Here is a 21,554-nt window from a genome sequence, read left to right as displayed (position 1 = left end):
CTCACAGGAAAGGTTCAAAACACAGACAGTAAGAAGAGTCAGTCTTCTTGTACTTAAGACGGCATTGTGCCTTTTGTATTTAATTCCGATGCAATTTCACTGTTTCATCGTCAAGACGAACGTCTAAGCGATACAGTAAATGTGAAGTGAAGCATCGGAATCTAGAACTGGTCTCACAGGAGAGGTTCAAAACGTAGAGAGTAAGAAGAGTCAGTCTTCTCGTAGTTAAGTCGGCATTGTGCCTTTGTATTTGATTCCGATGCAAATACTGTGTTTCAACGTCAATAAAATGGTCCAAGGGATACAGTGAACCCGAAGTGAAGCATCTGAATCCAAAAGTGGTCTCACAGGAAAGGTTCAAAACATACAAAGTAAGAAGAGTCAGTTTTCTTGAATTTAAGGATGCATTTGGCTTTTGTATTTAATTCCGATGCAATATCTGTGTTTCATCGTCAATAAGAAGGTCCTAGGAATACAGTAAACCTGAAGAGAAGCATCGGAACCTAAACTGGTCTCACAGGAAAGGTTCAACACACAGACAGTAAGAAAAGTCAGTCTTCTTGTACTTAAGACGGCATTGTGCCTTTTGTATTTAATTCCGAAGCGATTTCTGTCTTTCATCGTCAATAAGAAGGTCCAAGGGATACTGTAAAATTGAAGTGAAGCATCGGAATCTAATACCGGCCTCACAAGAATGGTTCAAACACAGACAGTAAGAAGAGTCAGTCTTCTTGTACTTAAGACGGCGTTGTGCCTTTTGTATTTAATTTCGAAGCGATTTCCGTGTTTCATTGTCAATAAGAAGGTTCAAGGGATACTGTAAAGTTGAAGTGAGGCATCGGAATCTAAAACTGGTCTCACAGGAAAGGTTCAAATCATAGACGGTAAGAAAACTCAGTCTACATTTACTTAAATCGGCATAGTGCCATTTGTAATTGATTCCGAAGCAATATCTGTGTTTCATCGTCAATAAGAAGGTCCAAGGGATACAGTAAACCTGAAGTGAAGCATCGATATCTAAAACTGGTCTCAGAGAAAAGTTCAAATCATAGAATGTATGAAGAGTCAGTCCTCTTGTACTTAATTCGGCCATGTGCCTTTTGTATTTAATTCCGATGCAATATCTGTGTGACATCGTCAATAAGAAGGTCCTGGGGATACAGTAAACCTGAAGGGAAGCATCTGAATCTAAAAGTGGTCTCACAGGAAAGGTTCAAAACATAGACAGTATGAAGAGTCAGTCTACTTGTACTTAAGTCGGTATTGTGCCTTTTGTATTTAATTCCGAAGCAATATCTGAGTTTCATCGTCAATAAGAAGGTCATAGGGATACAGTAAACCAGAAGTGAAGCATCGATATCTAAAACTGGTCTCACAGGAAAGGCTCAAATCTTAGATTGTAAGAAGAGTCAGTCCTCTTGTACGTAAGTCGGCCATGTGCCTTTTGTATTTACTTCCGATGCTATTTCTGTGATTCATCGATAATAAGACGGTCCTACGCATACAGTAAATCTGTAGTGAAGCATCGGAATCTAAAACTGGTCTCACAGGAAAGGTCAAAACATAGACAGTAGGAGGGGCAGTATTCTTGTACTTAAGTCGGCATTGTGCCTTTTGTATTTATCTCCGACGCAATTTCTGTGTTTCATCGTCAATATGACGGTCCAAGGGATACAGTATACCTGAAGTGATGCATCGGAATCTAAAACTGGTTTCACAGGAAACGTTCTAATCATAGAATGTGAGAAGAAAAAGTCTTGTTGTACTTAAGTCGGCATTGTGCCTTTTGTTTTGAATTCCGATGCAATTTCTGTGTTTCTGCGTCAAGAAGAATGTCCAAGGGATACGATAAACGTATAGTGAAGCATCGTAATCTAAAACTGGTCTCGAGGGAAAAGTTCAAAACATAGACAGTAAGAAGTCAGACTACTTGTACTTATGTCGGCATTGCGCCATTTGTATTTAATTCCGATGCAATTTCTGTGGTTCATCGTCATTAAGAAGGTCCAAGAGATTCAGTAAACCTGAATGGACGCATCGGAATCTAAAAGTGGTCTCACAGGAAAGGTTCAAAACATAGACAGTAAGAAGAGTCAGTCTTCTTGTACTGAAGTTGGCATTGTGCCTTTTGTATTACATTCCGAAGCAATTTCTGTGTTTCATCGTCAATAAGAAGGTCGAAGGGATACAGTAAACCTGAAGTGAAGCATCGGAATCTAAAACTGGTCTTACAGGAAAGGTCAAAACATAGACAGTAGGAAGAGTCAGTCTTCTTGTACTTAAGTCAGCATTGTGCGTTTTGTATTTAACTCCGATGCATTTTCTGTGTTTCATCGTCTATATGACGGTCCAAGGGATACAGTATACCTGAAGTGAAGCATCGGAATCTAAAAGTGGTCTCACAGGAAAGGTTCCAATCATAGATTGCAAGAAGAGTCTGTCTTCTTGTACTTAAAACGGCATTGTGTTTTTTGTATTGAATTCCGATGCAATTTCTGTGTTTCATCGTCTACTAGTAGGTCCAGGGGATACAGGAAACCTGAAGAGAAGCATCGGAATCTAAAACTGGTCTTACAGGAAAGGTTCAAAACATAGACAGTAAGAAGAGTCAGTCTACTTGAACTTATGTCGGCATTGTGCCTTTTGTATTTAATTCCGATGCAATTTCGGTGTTTCATCGTCGTTAAGAAGGGCGAAGAGATACAGTAAACCTGAAGTGAAGCATCGGAATCTAAAACTGGTCTCACAGGAACGGTTCAAACATGGACAGTAAGAAGAGTGAGTCTTCTTGTACTTAAGTCGGCATTGTGCCATTTTGTTTATAAATTCCGATGTAATTTCTGTGTTTCATCGTCAATAAGAAGGTCCAATGGATACAGTAAACCTGAAGTGAAGCATCGGAATCTAATACTGGTCTCACAGGAAAGGTTCAAATCGCAGACAGTAAGAAGAGTCAGTCTTCTTGTACTTAAGTTGGCATTGTGCTTTTTGTATTTAATTCTGAAGCAAGTTATGTGTTTCATCGTCAATAACAAGGTCCAAGGGATACAGTAAACCTGAATTGAAGCATCGATATCCAAAACTGGTCTCACAGCAAAGGCTCAAATCATGGAACGTAAGAAGAGTCAGTCCTCTTGTACTTAAGTCGGCCATGTGCCTTTTGTATTTAATTCCGATGCAATTTCTGTGTTACATCGTCAATAAGAAGGTCCAAGGGATACTGTAAACCTGACGTGAACCATGGGAATCTAACACTGGACTGACAGGAATGTTTCAAAACATAGACAGTAAGAAGAGTCAGTCTTTTTGAGCTTAAGTCTGCTTTGTGCATTTTGTATTTAATTCCGATGCAATTTCTGTGTTTCATTGTCACTAAGAGGGTCCAAGAGATACAGTAAACCTGAAGTGAAGCATCGGAATATAAAGCTGGTCTCACAGGAAAGGTTGAAAACATAGACATTAAGAAGAGTCAGTCTTTTTGTTCCGAAGTTGGCATTGTGCCTTTTGTATTTAATTCCGAAGCAATTTCTGCGTTTCATCGTCAATAAGAATGGCCAAGGGATAAGGTAAACCTGAATTGAAGCACCGGAATCAAAAACTGGCCTGACATGAAAGGTTCAAAACATAGAAATTAAGAGGAGTCACTCTTCTTGTACTTAAGTAGGCATTGTGCCTATTGCATTAAATTCCTATGTAATTTCTGTGTTTCATTGTCAATAAGAAGCTTAAGGGATGCAGTAAACCTGAAGTGAAGCATCGGAAACTATAACTGGTCTCACAGGAGAGGTTCAAGACATAGACAGTAAGAAGAGTCAGTCTTCTTGTAGTGAAGTCGGCATTTTGCCTTTTGTATTTAACTCCGACGCAATTTCTGTGTTTCATCGTCTTAAGACGGTACAAGGGATACAGTATACCTGAAGTAAAGCATCGGAATCTAAAACTGGTCTCGCAGGAAAGGTTCAAATCATAGAATGTAAAAAGAGTCAGTCTTCTTGTACTTAAATCGGCAGTGTGCCATTTTGTTCTTTAATTCCGATGCAATTTCTGTGTTTCATCGTCAATAAGAAAGTCCAAGGGATACAGTAAACTTGAAGTGAAGCCTCGGAATCTAAAACTGGTCTCACAGGAAAGGTTCAAAACACAGACAGTAAGAAGAGTCAGTCTTCTTGTACTTAAGACGGCATTGTGCCTTTTGTATTTAATTCCGATGCAATTTCACTGTTTCATCGTCAAGACGAACGTCTAAGCGATACAGTAAATGTGAAGTGAGGCATCGGAATCTAGAACTGGTCTCACAGGAGAGGTTCAAAACGTAGAGAGTAAGAAGAGTCAGTCTTCTCGTAGTTAAGTCGGCATTGTGCCTTTGTATTTGATTCCGATGCAAATACTGTGTTTCAACGTCAATAAAATGGTCCAAGGGATACAGTGAACCCGAAGTGAAGCATCTGAATCCAAAAGTGGTCTCACAGGAAAGGTTCAAAACATACAAAGTAAGAAGAGTCAGTTTTCTTGAATTTAAGGATGCATTTTGCCTTTTGTATTTAATTCCGATGCAATATCTGTGTTTCATCGTCAATAAGAAGTTCTTAGGAATACAGTAAACCTGAAGAGAAGCATCGGAACCTAAACTGGTCTCACAGGAAAGGTTCAAAACACAGACAGTAAGAAAAGTCAGTCTTCTTGTACTTAAGACGGCATTGTGCCTTTTGTATTTAATTCCGAAGCGATTTCTGTGTTTCATCGTCAATAAGAAGGTCCAAGGGATGCTGTAAAATTGAAGTGAAGCATCGGAATCTAATACCGGTCTCACAAGAATGGTTCAAACACAGACAGTAAGAAAAGTCAGTCTTCTTGTACTTAAGACGGCGTTGTGCCATTTGTATTTAATTTCGAAGCGATTTCTGTGTTTCATTGTCAATAAGAAGGTTCAAGGGATACTGTAAAGTTGAAGTGAGGCATCGGAATCTAAAACTGGTCTCACAGGAAAGGTTCAAATCATAGACGGTAAGAAAACTCAGTCTACATTTACTTAAATCGGCATAGTGCCATTTGTATTTGATTCCGAAGCAATATCCGTGTTTCATCGTCAATAAGAAGGTCCAAGGGATACAGTAAACCTGAAGTGAAGCATCGATATCTAAAACTGGTCTCAGAGAAAAGTTCAAATCATAGAATGTATGAAGAGTCAGTCCTCTTGTACTTAATTCGGCCATGTGCCTTTTGTATTTAATTCCGATGCAATATCTGTGTGACATCGTCAATAAGAAGGTCCTGGGGATACAGTAAACCTGAAGGGAAGCATCTGAATCTAAAAGTGGTCTCACAGGAAAGGTTCAAAACATAGACAGTATGAAGAGTCAGTCTACTTGTACTTAAGTCGGTATTGTGCCTTTTGTATATAATTCCGAAGCAATATCTGAGTTTCATCGTCAATAAGAAGGTCATAGGGATACAGTAAACCTGAAGTGAAGCATCGATATCTAAAACTGGTCTCACAGGAAAGGCTCAAATCTTAGATTGTAAGAAGAGTCAGTCCTCTTGTACTTAAGTCGGCCATGTGCCTTTTGTATTTACTTCCGATGCTATTTCTGTGATTCATCGATAATAAGACGGTCCTAGGCATACAGTAAATCTGAAGTGAAACATCGGAATCTAAAACTGGTCTCACAGGAAAGGTCAAAACATAGACAGTAGGAGGGGCAGTATTCTTGTACTTGAGTCGGTATTGTGCCTTTTGTATTTATCTCCGACGCAATTTCTGTGTTTCATCGTCAATATGACGGTCCAAGGGATACAGTATACCTGAAGTGATGCATCGGAATCTAAAACTGGTCTCACAGGAAACGTTCTAATCATAGAATGTGAGAAGAAAAAGTCTTGTTGTACTTAAGTCGGCATTGTGCGTTTTGTATTGAATTCCGATGCAATTTCTGTGTTTCTGCGTCAAGAAGAATGTCCAAGGGATACGATAAACGTATAGTGAAGCATCGTAATCTAAAACTGGTCTCGAGGGAAAAGTTCAAATCATAGACAGTAAGAAGTCCGACTACTTGTACTTATGTCGGCATTGCGACTTTTGTATTTAATCCCGATGCAATTTCTGTGGTTCATCGTCATTAAGAAGGTCCAAGAGATTCAGTAAACCTGAAGGGAAGCATCAGAATCTAAAAGTGGTCTCACAGGAAAGGTTCAAAACATAGACAGTAAGAAGAGTCAGTCTTCTTGTACTGAAGTTGGCATTGTGCCTTTTGTATTACATTCCGAAGCAATTTCTGTGTTTCATCGTCAATAAGAAGGTCGAAGGGATACAGTAAACCTGAAGTGAAGCATCGGAATCTAAAACTGGTCTTACAGGAAAGGTCAAAACATAGACAGTAGGAAGAGTCAGTCTTCTTGTACTTAAGTCAGCATTGTGCGTTTTGTATTTAACTCCGATGCATTTTCTGTGTTTCATCGTCTATATGACGGTCCAAGGGATACAGTATACCTGAAGTGAAGCATTGGAATCTAAAAGTGGTCTCACAGGAAAGGTTCCAATCATAGATTGCAAGAAGAGTCTGTCTTCTTGTACTTAAAACGGCATTGTGTTTTTTGTATTGAATTCCGATGCAATATCTGTGTTTCATCGTCAACTAGAAGGTCCAGGGGATACAGGAAACCTGAAGAGAAGCATCGGAATCTAAAACTGGTCTTACAGGAAAGGTTCAAAACATAGACAGTAAGAAGAGTCAGTCTACTTGAACTTATGTCGGCACTGTGCTTTTTGTATTTAATTCCGATGCAGTTTCTGTGTTTCATCGTCAACATGAAGGTCCAAGGGATACAGTAAACCTGAATTGTAGCATCGGAACCTAAAAGTGGTCTCACAGGAAAGGTTCAAAACATAGACAGTAAGAGGAGTCAGTCTACTGGTACTTAAGCCGGCATTGTGCCTTTTGTATTTATTTCCGAAGCAATTTCTGTGTTTCATCGTCAATAAGAAAGTCCAAGGGATACAGTAAATCTGAAGTGAAGCATCGATATCTAAAACTGGTCTCACAGGAAAGGCTCTAATCATAGAACGTAAGAAGAGTCAGTCCTCTTGTACTTAAGTCGGCCATGTGCCTTTTGTATTTAATTCCGATGTAATTTCTGTGTTACATCGTCAAAAAGAAGGTCCAAGGGATACTGTAAACCTGAAGTGAACCACGGAATCTAACACTGGACCGACAGGAATGTTTCAAAACATAGACAGTAAGAAGAGTAAGTCTTTTTGTGCTTAAGTCGGCAATGTGCCATTTGTATTAATTTCCGATGCAATTTCTGTGTTTCATCGTCTAGACGAAATTCCGAGCGATACAATAAATGTGAAGTGAAGCATCGGAATCTAGAACTGGTCTCACAGGAAAGGTTCAAAACGCAGACAGTAAGAAGAGTCAGTCTTCTTGTTCTTAAGTCGGCACTGTGCTTTTTGTATTTATTTCCGATGCAATTTTGTGTTTCAACGTCAATAAGACGGTCCAAGGGATACAGTAATCCTGAAGTGAAGCATCGGAATCTAATACTGGTCTCACAGGAAAGGTTCAAAACGCAGACAGTAAGAAGAGTCAGTCTTCTTGTACCTAAGTCGGCATTGTGCTTTTTGTATTTAATTCTGAAGCAATTTTTGTGTTTCATCGTCAATAACAAGGTCCAAGGGATACAGTAAACCTGAATTGAAGCATCGATATCCAAAACTGGTCTCACAGCAAAGGCTCAAATCATAGAACGTAAGAAGAGTCAGTCCTCTTGTACTTAAGTCGGCCATGTGCCTTTTGTATTTAATTCCGATGCAATTTCTGTGTTACATCGTCAATAAGAAGGTCCAAGGGATACTGTAAACCTGACGTGAACCATGGGAATCTAACACTGGACTGACAGGAATGTTTCAAAACATAGACAGTAAGAAGAGTCAGTCTTTTTGAGCTTAAGTCTGCTTTGTGCATTTTGTATTTAATTCCGATGCAATTTCTGTGTTTCATCGTCACTAAGAGGGTCCAAGAGATACAGTAAACCTGAAGTGAAGCATCGGAATATAAAGCTGGTCTCACAGGAAAGGTTGAAAACATAGACATTAAGAAGAGTCAGTCTTTTTGTTCCGAAGTTGGCATTGTGCCTTTTGTATTTAATTCCCAAGCAATTTCTGCGTTTCATCGTCAATAAGAATGGCCAAGGGATAAGGTAAACCTGAATTGAAGCACCGGAATCAAAAACTGGCCTGACAGGAAAGGTTCAAAACATAGAAATTAAGAGGAGTCACTCTTCTTGTACTTGAGTAGGCATTGTGCCTATTGCATTTAATTCCTATGTAATTTCTGTGTTTCATCGTCAATAAGAAAGTTAAGGGATGCAGTAAACCTGAAGTGAAGCATCGGAAACTATAACTGGTCTCACAGGAGAGGTTCAAGACATAGACAGTAAGAAGAGTCAGTCTTCTTGTAGTGAAGTCGGCATTTTGCCTTTTGTATTTAACTCCGACGCAATTTCTGTGTTCATCGTCTTAAGACGGTACAAGGGATACAGTATACCTAAAGTAAAGCATCGGAATCTAAAACTGGTCTCGCAGGAAAGGTTCAAATCATAGAATGTAAAAAGAGTCAGTCTTCTTGTACTTAAATCGGCAGTGTGCCATTTTGTTCTTTAATTCCGATGCAATTTCTGTGTTTCGTCGTCAATAAGAAGGTCCAATGGATACAGTAAACCTGAAGTGAAGCATCGGAATCTAATACTGGTCTCATAGGAAAGGTTCAAAACGCAGACAATAAGAAGAGTCAGTCTTCGTGTTCTTAAGTCGGCACTGTGCTTTTTGTATTTAATTCCGATGCAGTTTCTGTGTTTCATCGTCAATATGAAGGTCCAAGGGATACAGTAAACCTGAATTGTAGCATCGGAACCTAAAAGTGGTCTCACTGCAAAGGTTCAAAACATAGACAGTAAGAGGAGTCAGTCTACTGGTACTTAAGCCGGCATTGTGCCTTTTGTATTTATTTCCGAAGCAATTTCTGTGTTTCATCGTCAATAAGAAAGTCCAAGGGATACAGTAAATCTGAAGTGAAGCATCGATATCTAAAACTGGTCTCACAGGAAAGGCTCTAATCATAGAACGTAAGAAGAGTCAGTCCTCTTGTACTTAAGACGGCCATGTGCCTTTTGCATTTAATTCCGATGTAATTTCTGTGTTACATCGTCAAAAAGAAGGTCCAAGGGATACTGTAAACCTGAAGTGAACCACGGAATCTAACACTGGAGTGACAGGAATGTTTCAAAACATAGACAGTAAGAAGAGTAAGTCTTTTTGTGCTTAAGTCGGCAATGTGCCATTTGTATTAATTTCCGATGCAATTTCTGTGTTTCATCGTCAATAAGAAGGTCCAAGGGATACGGTAAACCTGAAGTGAAGCATCGATATCTAAAACTGGTCTCACAGACAGCCTCAAATCAAAGAATGTAACAAGAGTCAGCCCTCATGTTTTCAAGTCGGCCATGAGCCTTTTGTATTTAATTCCGATGCAATTTCCGTGTAACATCGTCAATAAGATGGTCAAGGGGATACAGTAAACCTGAAGTGAAGCATCTGAATCTAAAAGTGGTCTCACAGGAAAGGTTCAAAACGTAGACAGAAAGAAAAGTCAGTCTAATTGTACTTAAGTCGGCCATGTGCCTTTTGTACCTATTTCCGATGCAATTTCTGTGTTTCATCGTCAATAAGAAGGTCCAAGGGATACAGTGAACCTGAACTGACGCATCGTAATCGAAAACTGGTCTCACAGGAAATGTTCAAAACATATACAGTGAGAAGAGTCAGTCTTCTTGTACTAAAGGATGCATTGTGCCATTGGTATTTAATTTCGATGCAATTTCTGTCTTTCATCGTCAATAAGAAGGTCCAAGGGATACAGTAAACCTGAAGTGAAGCATCGGAATCTAAAACTGGTCTCACAGGAGAGATTCAAAGCACAGACAGTATGAGGAGCCTGTCTTCTTGTACTTAAGTCGGCACAGTGCTTTTTGTATTTAATTCCGTTGCAATTTCTGTGTTTCATCGTCTATAAGTAGGTCCAAGGCATACAGTAAACCTAAAGTGTAGCATCGGAATCTAAAACTAGTCTCACAGGAAAGGTTCAAAACATAGACAGTAAGAAGAGTCAGTCTTCTTGTACTTAAGTCGAAATTGTGCCTTTTGTATTTAATTCCGAAGCAATTTCTGTGTTTCATCGTCAATAAGAAGGTCCAAGGGATACAGTAAACCTGAAGTGAAGCATCGATGGCTAAATCTGGTCTCACAGGAAAGGCTCAAATCATATAACGTAAGAAGAGTCAGTCCTCTTGTACTTAATTCGGCCATGTGCCTTTTGTATTTCATTGCGATGCAATTTCTGTGTTACATCGTCAATAAGAAGGTCGAAGGGATACAGTAAGCCTGAAGTGAACAATCGGAATCTAACACTGGACTGACAGGAATGGTTCAAAACATAGACAGTAAGAAGAGTCAGTCTTCTTGAGCTTAAGTCTGGTTTGTGCCGTTTGTATTAAAATCCGAAGAAATTTCTGTGTTTCATCGTCACTAAGGAGGTAGAAGACATACAGTATACCTTAAGTAAAGCATCGGAATATAAAACTGGTCTCACAGGAAAGGTTCGAAACATAGAAATTAAGAGGAGTCAGTCTTCTTGTACTTAAGTCGGCATTGTGCCTATTGCATTTAATTCCTATGTAATTTCTGTGTTTCATCGTCAATAAGAATGTTAAGGGATGCAGTAAACCTGAAGTGAAGCATCGGAAACTAAAACTGGTCTCACAGGAAAAGTTCAAAAAATAGACAGTAAGAAGAGTCAGTCTTCTTGTACTGAAGTCGGCATTGTGCCTTTTGTATTTAACTCCGATGCAATTTCTGTGTTACATCGTCAATAGGTAGGACCAAGGGATACAGTAAACCTGAAGTGAAGCATCTGAATCTAAAAGTGGTCTCACAGGAAAGGTTCAAAACATGGACAGTGAGGAGAGTCAGTCTTCTTGTACTTAACGATGCATTGTGCCTTTTGTATTTAATTCCGATGCAATCTTTGTGTTTCATCGTCAATAAGAAGGTCCAAGAGTTACAGTAAACCTGAAGTGAAGCATCGGAATCTAAAACTAGTCTCACAGGAAAGGTTCAAAACACAAACAGTAAGAAGAGTCAGATTTCTTGTACCTAAGTCGGCACTGTGCTTTTTGTATTCAATTCCGATGCAATTTCTGTGTTTCATCGTCAATAAGAAGGTCCAAGGGTTACAGTAAACCTGAAGTGAAGCATCGATGGCTAAATCTGGTCTCACAGGAAAGGCTCAAATCATATAACGTATGAAGAGTCAGTCCTCTTGTACTTAATTCGTCCATGTGCCTTTTGTATTTAAGTCCGAAGCAATTTCTTTGTTTCATCGTCAATAAGAAGGTTCAAATGATACAGTAAACCTGAAGTGAAGCTTCGATATCTAAATCTGGTCTCACAGGAAAGGCTTAATTCATTGAATGTAAGAAAAGTCAGTCCTCTTGTACTTAAGTCGGCCATGTGCCTTTTGTATTTAATTCCGATGCAATTTCTGTGTTACATCGTCAATAGGTAGGACCAAGGGATACAGTAAACCTGAAGTGAACCATCGGAAACTAACACTGGACTCACAGGAATGGTTCAAAACATAGACAGTAAGAAGAGTCAGTATTCTTGAACTTAAGTATGCATTGTGATTTTGTATTTAATTCCGAAGCAATTACTGGGTTTCATCGCCAATAAGACGGGTCAAAGGATGAGGTAAACCTGACGTGAACCATAGGAATCTAACACTGGACTGACAGGAATGTTTCAAAACATAGACAGTAAGAAGAGTCAGTCTTTTTGAGCTTAAGTCTGCTTTGTGCATTTTGTATTTAATTCCAATGCAATTTCTGTGTTTCATCGTCACTAAGAGGGTCCAAGAGATACAGTAAACCTGAAGTGAAGCATCGGAATATAAAGCTGGTCTCACAGGAAAGGTTGAAAACATAGACATTAAGAAGAGTCAGTCTTTTTGTTCCGAAGTTGGCATTGTGCCTTTTGTATTTAATTCCGAAGCAATTTCTGCGTTTCATCGTCAATAAGAATGGCCAAGGGATAAGGTAAACCTGAATTGAAGCACCGGAATCAAAAACTGGCCTGACAGGAAAGGTTCAAAACATAGAAATTAAGAGGAGTCACTCTTCTTGTACTTAAGTAGGCATTGTGCCTATTGCATTTAATTCCTATGTAATTTCTGTGTTTCATCGTCAATAAGAAAGTTAAGGGATGCAGTAAACCTGAAGTGAAGCATCGGAAACTATAACTGGTCTCACAGGAGAGGTTCAAGACATAGACAGTAAGAAGAGTCAGTCTTCTTGTAGTGAAGTCGGCATTTTGCCTTTTGTATTTAACTCCGACGCAATTTCTGTGTTCATCGTCTTAAGACGGTACAAGGGATACAGTATACCTAAAGTAAAGCATCGGAATCTAAAACTGGTCTCGCAGGAAAGGTTCAAATCATAGAATGTAAAAAGAGTCAGTCTTCTTGTACTTAAATCGGCAGTGTGCCATTTTGTTCTTTAATTCCGATGCAATTTCTGTGTTTCATCGTCAATAAGAAAGTCCAAGGGATACAGTAAACTTGAAGTGAAGCCTCGGAATCTAAAACTGGTCTCACAGGAAAGGCTCATATCATAGACTGTAAGAAGAGACAGTCCTCTTGTACTCAGGTCGGCATTGTGCCTTTTGTATTTAATTCCGATGCAATACCTGTGTTTCATCGTCAAGACGATGGTCCAAGGGATACAGTAAATGCGCAGTGAAGCATCGCCATCTAGAACTGGTTTCACAGGAAAGGTTCAAAACGTAGACAGTAGGAAGTGTCAGTCTTCTTGTACTTAGGTCGGCATTGTTCCTTTTGTATTTAAATCCGATGCAATTTCTGTATTTCATCGCCTTAAGACGGTCAAAGGGATACAGTATACCTAAAGTAAAGCATCGTAATCTAAAACTGGTCTCACAGGAAAGGTTCAAATCATAGAATGTAAAAAGAGTCAGTCTTCTTGTACTTAAATCGGCAGTGTGCCATTTTGTTCTTTAATTCCGATGCAATTTCTGTGTTTCATCGTCAATAAGAAGGTCCAATGGATACAGTAAACCTGAAGTGAAGCATCGGAATCTAATACTGGTCTCATAGGAAAGGTTCAAAACGCAGACAATAAGAAGAGTCAGTCTTCGTGTTCTTAAGTCGGCACTGTGCTTTTTGTATTTAATTCCGATGCAGTTTCTGTGTTTCATCGTCAATATGAAGGTCCAAGGGATACAGTAAACCTGAATTGTAGCATCGGAACCTAAAAGTGGTCTCACTGCAAAGGTTCAAAACATAGACAGTAAGAGGAGTCAGTCTACTGGTACTTAAGCCGGCATTGTGCCTTTTGTATTTATTTCCGAAGCAATTTCTGTGTTTCATCGTCAATAAGTAAGTCCAAGGGATACAGTAAATCTGAAGTGAAGCATCGATATCTAAAACTGGTCTCACAGGAAAGGCTCTAATCATAGAACGTAAGAAGAGTCAGTCCTCTTGTACTTAAGACGGCCATGTGCCTTTTGTATTTAATTCCGATGTAATATCTGTGTTACATCGTCAAAAAGAAGGTCCAAGGGATACTGTAAACCTGAAGTGAACCACGGAATCTAACACTGGACTGACAGGAATGTTTCAAAACATAGACAGTAAGAAGAGTAAGTCTTTTTGTGCTTAAGTCGGCAATGTGCCATTTGTATTAATTTCCGATGCAATTTCTGTGTTTCATCGTCAATAAGAAGGTCCAAGGGATACGGTAAACCTGAAGTGAAGCATCGATATCTAAAACTGGTCTCACAGACAGCCTCAAATCAAAGAATGTAACAAGAGTCAGCCCTCATGTTTTCAAGTCGGCCATGTGCCTTTTGTATTTAATTCCGATGCAATTTCCGTGTAACATCGTCAATAAGATGGTCAAGGGGATACAGTAAACCTGAAGTGAAGCATCTGAATCTAAAAGTGGTCTCACAGGAAACGTTCAAAACGTAGACAGAAAGAAAAGTCAGTCTAATTGTACTTAAGTCGGCCATGTGCCTTTTGTACTTATTTCCGATGCAATTTCTGTGTTTCATCGTCAATAAGAAGGTCCAAGGGATACAGTGAACCTGAACTGAAGCATCGTAATCGAAAACTGGTCTCACAGGAAATGTTCAAAACATATACAGTGAGAAGAGTCAGTCTTCTTGTACTAAAGGATGCATTGTGCCATTGGTATTTAATTTCGATGCAATTTCTGTCTTTCATCGTCAATAAGAAGGTCCAAGGGATACAGTAAACCTGAAGTGAAGCATCGGAATCTAAAACTGGTCTCACAGGAGAGATTCAAAGCACAGACAGTATGAGGAGCCTGTCTTCTTGTACTTAAGTCGGCACAGTGCTTTTTGTATTTAATTCCGTTGCAATTTCTGTGTTTCATCGTCTATAAGTAGGTCCAAGGCATACAGTAAACCTAAAGTGTAGCATCGGAATCTAAAACTAGTCTCACAGGAAAGGTTCAAAACATAGACAGTAAGAAGAGTCAGTCTTCTTGTACTTAAGACGGCATTAGGCCTTTTGTATTTAATTCCGATGCTATTTCTGTGTTTCATCGTCTATAAAGCGGTCCAAGGGGAACAGTAAACCTGAAGTGAAGCATCGGAATCTAATTCTCGTCTCACAGGAAAGTTTCAAAACACAGACAGTAAGAAGAGTCAGACTTCTTGTACCTTAGACGGCACTGTGCTTTTTGTATTTAATTCCGAAGCAATTTCTGTGTTTCATCGTCAATAAGAAGGACCAAGGGAGACAGTAAGCCTGAAGTGTACCATCGGAATCTAAAACTGGTCTCACAGGAAAGGTTCAAAACATAGACAGTAAGAAGAGTCTGTCTACTTGTACTTAGGTCGGCATTGTGCCATTTGTATTAAAATCCGAAGCAATTTCTGTGTTTCATCGTCAATACGAAGGTCCAGGGGATACCGTAAACCTGAAGTGAAGCATCGACATCTAAAACTGGTCTCACAGACAGGCTCAAATCACAGAATGTAAGAAGAGTCAGCCCTCTTGTACTTAAGTCGGCCATGTGCCTTTTGTATTTAATTCCGATGCAATTTCTGTGTAACATCGTCAATAAGAAGTTCCAGGGGAAACAGTAAACCTGAAGTGAAGCATCTGAATCCAAAAGTGGCCTCACAGGAAAGGTTCAAAACATGGACAGTAAGAAGAGTCAGTCTACTTGTACTTAAGTCGGCATTGTGCCTTTTGTATTTAATTCCGATGCAATTTCTGTGTTCCATCGTCTATAAGAAGGTCCACGGGATACAGTAAACCTAAAGTGAAGCATCAGAATCTAAAACTGGTCTCACAGGAAAGGTCCAAAACATAGACAGTAAGAAGAGTCAGTCTTCTTGTACTTAAGTCGCCATTGTGCCTTTTGTATTAAATTCCGATGCAATTTCTGTGTTTCATCGTCAATGAGACGATCCAAGGGATACAGTAAACCTGAAGTGAAGCATCTGAATCTAAAAGTGGTCTCACAGGAAAGGTTCAAAGCATAGACAGTAAGAAGAGTCAGTCTTCTTGTACTTAAGGATGCATTGTGCCATTTGTATTTAATTTCGATGCAATTTCTGTGTTTCATCGTCAATAAGAAGGTCCAAGGGATACAGTAAACCTGAAGTGAAGCATCGATATCTAAAACTGATCTCACAGACAGGCTCAAATCAAAGAATGTAACAAGAGTCAGCCCTCATTTTTTCAAGTCGGCCATGTGCCTTTTGTATTTAGCTCCGATGCAATTTCCGTGTAACATCGTCAATAAGATGGTCAAGGGGATACAGTAAACCTGAAGTGAAGCATCTGAATCTAAAAGTGGTCTCACAGGAAAGGTTCAAAACGTAGACAGAAAGAAAAGTCAGTCTACTTGTACTTAAGTCGGCCATGTGCCTTTTGTACTTATTTCCGATGCAATTTCTGTGTTTCATCGTCAATAAGAAGGTCCAAGGGATACAGTGAACCTGAACTAAAGCATCGGAATCGAAAACTGGTCTCACAGGAAATGTTCAAAACATATACAGTGAGAAGAGTCAGTCTTCTTGTACTAAAGGATGCATTGTGCCATTGGAATTTAATTTCGATGCAATTTCTGTCCTTCATCGTCAATAAGAAGGTCCAAGGGATACAGTAAACCTGAAGTGAAGCATCTGAATTCAAAAGTGGTCTCACAGGAAAGGTTCAAAGCATAGACAGTAAGAAGAGTCAGTCTTCTTGTACTTAAGGATGCATTGTGCCATTTGTATTTAATTTCGATGCAATTTCTGTGTTTCATCGTCTATAAGTAGGTCCAAGGCATACAGTAAACCTAAAGTGTAGCATCGGAATCTAAAACTAGTCTCACAGGAAAGGTTCAAAACATAGACAGTAAGAAGAGTCAGTCTTCTTGTACTTAAGTCGAAATTGTGCCTTTTGTATTTAATTCCGAAGCAATTTCTGTGTTTCATCGTCAATAAGAAGGTCCAAGGGATACAGTAAACCTGAAGTGAAGCATCGATGGCTAAATCTGGTCTCACAGGAAAGGCTCAAATCATATAACGTAAGAAGAGTCAGTCCTCTTGTACTTAATTCGGCCATGTACCTTTTGTATTTCATTCCGATGCAATTTCTGTGTTACATCGTCAATAAGAAGGTCGAAGGGATACAGTAAACCTGAAGTGAACAATCGGAATCTAACACTGGACTGACAGGAATGGTTCAAAACATAGACAGTAAGAAGAGTCAGTCTTCTTGAGCTTAAGTCTGGTTTGTGCCGTTTGTATTAAAATCCGAAGAAATTTCTGTGTTTCATCGTCACTAAGGAGGTAGAAGACATACAGTATACCTTAAGTAAAGCATCGGAATATAAAACTGGTCTCACAGGAAAGGTTCAAAACATAGATGTTAAGAGGAGTCAGTCTTCTTGTACTTAAGTCGGCATTGTGCCTATTGCATTTAATTCCTATGTAATTTCTGTGTTTCATCGTCAATAAGAATGTTAAGGGATGCAGTAAACCTGAAGTGAAGCATCGGAAACCAAAACTGGTCTCACAGGAAAGGATCAAATGTTAGACAGTAAGAAGAGACAGTCCTCTTGTACTGAAGTCGGCATTGTGCCTTTTGTATTTAACTCCGATGCAATTTCTGTGTTACATCGTCAATAGGTAGGACCAAGGGATACAGTAAACCTGAAGTGAAGCATCTGAATCTAAAAGTGGTCTCACAGGAAAGGTTCAAAAAATGGACAGTGAGAAGAGTCAGTCTTCTTGTACTTAACGATGCATTGTGCCTTTTGTATTTAATTCCGATGCAATTTTTGTGTTTCATCGTCAATAAGAAGGTCCAAGAGTTACAGTAAACCTGAAGGGAAGCATCGGAATCTAAAACTAGTCTCACAGGAAAGGTTCAAAACACAAACAGTAAGAAGAGTCAGATTTCTTGTACCTATGTCGGCACTGTGCCTTTTGTATTCAATTCCGATGCAATTTCTGTGTTTCATCGTCAATAAGAAGGTCCAAGGGTTACAGTAAACCTGAAGTGAAGCATCGATGGCTAAATCTGGTCTCACAGGAAAGGCTCAAATCATATAACGTAAGAAGAGTCAGCCCTCTTGTACTTAATTCGGCCATGTGCCTTTTGTATTTAAGTCCGAAGCAATTTCTTTGTTTCATCGTCAATAAGAAGGTTCAAATGATACAGTAAACCTGAAGTGAAGCTTCGATATCTAAAACTGGTCTCACAGGAAAGGCTTAATTCATTGAATGTAAGAAAAGTCAGTCCTCTTGTACTTAAGTCGGCCATGTGCCTTTTGTATTTAATTCCGATGCAATTTCAGTGTTACATCGTCAATAGGTAGGACCAAGGGATACAGTAAACCTGAAGTGAACCATCGGAAACTAGCACTGGACTCACAGGAATGGTTCAAAACATAGACAGTAAGAAGAGTCAGTAATCTTGAACTTAAGTATGCATTGTGATTTTGTATTTAATTCCGAAGCAATTACTGGGTTTCATCGCCAATAAGACGGGCCAAAGGATAAGGTAAACCTGAAGTGAAGCATTGGAATCTAAAACTAGTCTCACAGGAAAGGTTCAAAAACGTAGAAACTAAGAACAGTCAGTCTTCTTGTCCTTAAGTCGGCATTAGGCCTTTTGTATTTAATTCCGATGCTATTTCTGTGTTTCATCGTCTATAAAGCGGTCCAAGGGGAACAGTAAACCTGAAGTGAAGCATCGGAATCTAATTCTCGTCTCACAGGAAAGTTTCAAAACACAGACAGTAAGAAAAGTCAGACTACTTGTACCTTAGTCGGCACTGTGCTTTTTGTATTTAATTCCGAAGCAATTTCTGTGTTTCATCGTCAATAAGAAGGTCCAAGGGATACAGTAAACCTGAAGTGAAGCATCGATATCTAAAACTGGTCTCACAGACAGGCTCAAATCAAAGAATGTAACAAGAGTCAGCCCTCATGTTTTCAAGTCGGCCATGTGCCTTTTGTATTTAATTCCGATGCAATTTCCGTGTAACATCGTCAATAAGATGGTCAAGGGGTTACAGTAAACCTGAAGTGAAGCATCTGAATCTAAAACTGGTCTCACAGGAAATGTTCAAATCATATACAGTGAGAAGAGGCAGTCTTCTTGTACTAAAGGATGCATTGTGCCATTGGTATTTAATTTCGATGCAATTTCTGTCCTTCATCGTCAATAAGAAGGTCCAAGGGATACAGTAAACGTGAAGTGAAGCATCGGAATCTAAAACTGGTCTCACAGGAGAGATTCAAAACACAGACAGTATGAGGAGTCTGTCTTCTTGTACTTAAGTCGGCACTGTGCTTTTTGTATTTAATTCCGTTGCAATTTCTGTGTTCCATCGTCTATAAGAAGGTCCAAGGGATACAGTAAACCTAAAGTGTAGCATCGGAATCTAAAACTAGTCTCACAGGAAAGGTTCAAAGCATAGACAGTAAGAAGAGTCAGTCTTCATGTACTTAAGTCGAAATTGTGCCTTTTGTGTTTAATTCCGAAGCAATTTCTCTGTGAAATCGTCAATAAGAAGGTCCGAGGGATGCAGTAAACGTGAAGTGAAGCATCGGAATCTAAAACTGGTCTCAGTGGAAAGGTTCAAAGCACAGACAGTATGAAGGGTCAGTCTTCTTGTACTTAAGTCGGCACTGTGCTTTTTGTATTCCATTCCGATGCAATATCTGTGTTTCATCGTCAATAAGAAGGTCCGAGGGATACAGTAAACCTGAAGTGAAGCATCAGATGTATAACTGGTCTCACAGGAAACGTTCAAAACATAGACAGTAAGAAGAGTCAGTGTACTTGCACTTAAGTCGGCATTGTGCGTTTTGTATTTAAATTCCGAAGCAATTTCTGTGTTTCATCGTCAATAAGAAGGTCCAAGGGATACAGTAAACCTGAAGTGAAGCATCGATGGCTAAATCTGGTCTCACAGGAAAGGCTCAAATCATATAACGTAAGAAGAGTCAGTCCTCTTGTACTTAATTCGGCCATGTGCCTTTTGTATTTCATTCCGATGCAATTTCTGTGGTACATCGTCAATAAGAAGGTCGAAGGGATACAGTAAACCTGAAGTGAACAATCGGAATCTAACACTGGACTGACAGGAATGGTTCAAAACATAGACAGTAAGAAGAGTTAGTCTTCTTGAGCTTAAGTCTGGTTTGTGCCGTTTGTATTAAAATCCGAAGAAATTTCTGTGTTTCATCGTCACTAAGGAGGTAGAAGACATACAGTATACCTTAAGTAAAGCATCGGAATATAAAACTGGTCTCACAGGAAAGGTTCAAAACATAGACGTTAAGAAGAGTCAGTCTTCTTGTACTGAAGTTGGCATTGTTCCTTTTGTATTTAATTCCGAAGCAATTTCTGTATTTTATCGTCAATAAGAAGGGCCAAGGTATAAGGTAAAACTGAAATGAAGCATCGGAATCACAGACTGGTCTCACAGGAAAGATTCAAAAACATAGAAATAAAGAAGAGTGCGTCATCTTGAACTTAAGTCGGCATTGTGCCTATTGCATTTATTTCCTATTTCATTTCTGTGTTTCATCGTCAATAAGAAGGTTAAGGGATGCAGTAAACCTGAAGTGTAGCATCGCAAACTCAAACTGGTCTCACAGAAAAAGTCAAAACATAGACAGTAAGAAGAGTCAGTCTACTTGTACTGAAGTCGGCATTGTGCCTTTTGTATTTAACTCCGATGCAATTTCTGTGTTTCATCGTCTTAAGACTTTCCAAGGGATACAGTATACCTAAAGTAAAGCATCGGAATCTAAAACTGGTCTCACAGGAAAGGTTCAAACCATAGGCAGTAAGAGGAGTCAGTCTACTTGATTTTATGTCAGCATTGTGCTTTTTGTTTTTAATTGCGATGCAATTTCTGTGTTTCATTGTCAATAAGAAGGTCCAAGAGATACAGTAAACCTGAAGTGAAGCATCTGAATCTAAAAGTGGTCTCACAGGAAAGGTTCAAAACATGGACAGTGAGAAGAGTCAGTCTTCTTGTACTTAAGGATGCATTGTGCCTTTTGTATTTAATTCAGATGCAATTTTTGTGTTTCATCGTCAATAAGAAGGTCCAAGGGTTACAGTAAACCTGAAGTGAAGCATCGGAATCTAAAACTAGTCTCACAGGAAAGGTTCAAAACACAAACAGTAAGAAGAGTCAGACTTCTTGTACCTAAGTCGGCACTGTGTTTTATGTATTCAATTCCGATGAAATTTCTGTGTTTCATCGTCAATAAGATGGTCCAAGGGATACAGTAAACCGGAAGTGTAGCATCAGAATCTAAAACTGGTCTCACAGGGAACGTTCAAAGCATAGACAGTAAGAAGAGTCAGTCCTCTTGTACTTAAGCCGGCCATGTGCCTTTTGTATTTAATTCCGATGCAATTTCTGTGTTACATCGTCAATAGGTAGGACCAAGGGATACAGTGAACCTGAAATGAACCATCGGAAACTAACACTGGACTCACAGGAATGGTTCAAAACATAGACAGTAAGAAGAGTCAGTATTCTTGAATTTAAGTATGCATTGTGATTTTGTATTTAATTCCGAAGCAATTACTGGGTTTCATCGTCAATAAGACGGGACAAAGGATAAGGTAAACCTGAAGTGAAGCATTGGAATCTAAAACTAGTCTCACAGGAAAGGTTCAAAAACGTAGAAACTGAGAACAGTCAGTCTTCTTGTACTTAAGTCGGCATTAGGCCTTTTGTATTTAATTCCGATGCTATTTCTGTGTTTCATCGTCTATAAAGCGGTCCAAGGGGAACAGTAAACCTGAAGTGAAGCATCGGAATCTAATTCTCGTCTCACAGGAAAGTTTCAAAACACAGACAGTAAGAAGAGTCAGACTTCTTGTACCTTAGTCGGCACTGTGCTTTTCGTATTTAATTCC

This window comes from Schistocerca piceifrons, chromosome 3 (assembly GCF_021461385.2).
Source record: "Schistocerca piceifrons isolate TAMUIC-IGC-003096 chromosome 3, iqSchPice1.1, whole genome shotgun sequence".
NCBI lineage: Eukaryota > Metazoa > Arthropoda > Insecta > Orthoptera > Acrididae > Schistocerca > Schistocerca piceifrons.
Note: the sequence above shows the minus strand (reverse complement) of the source record.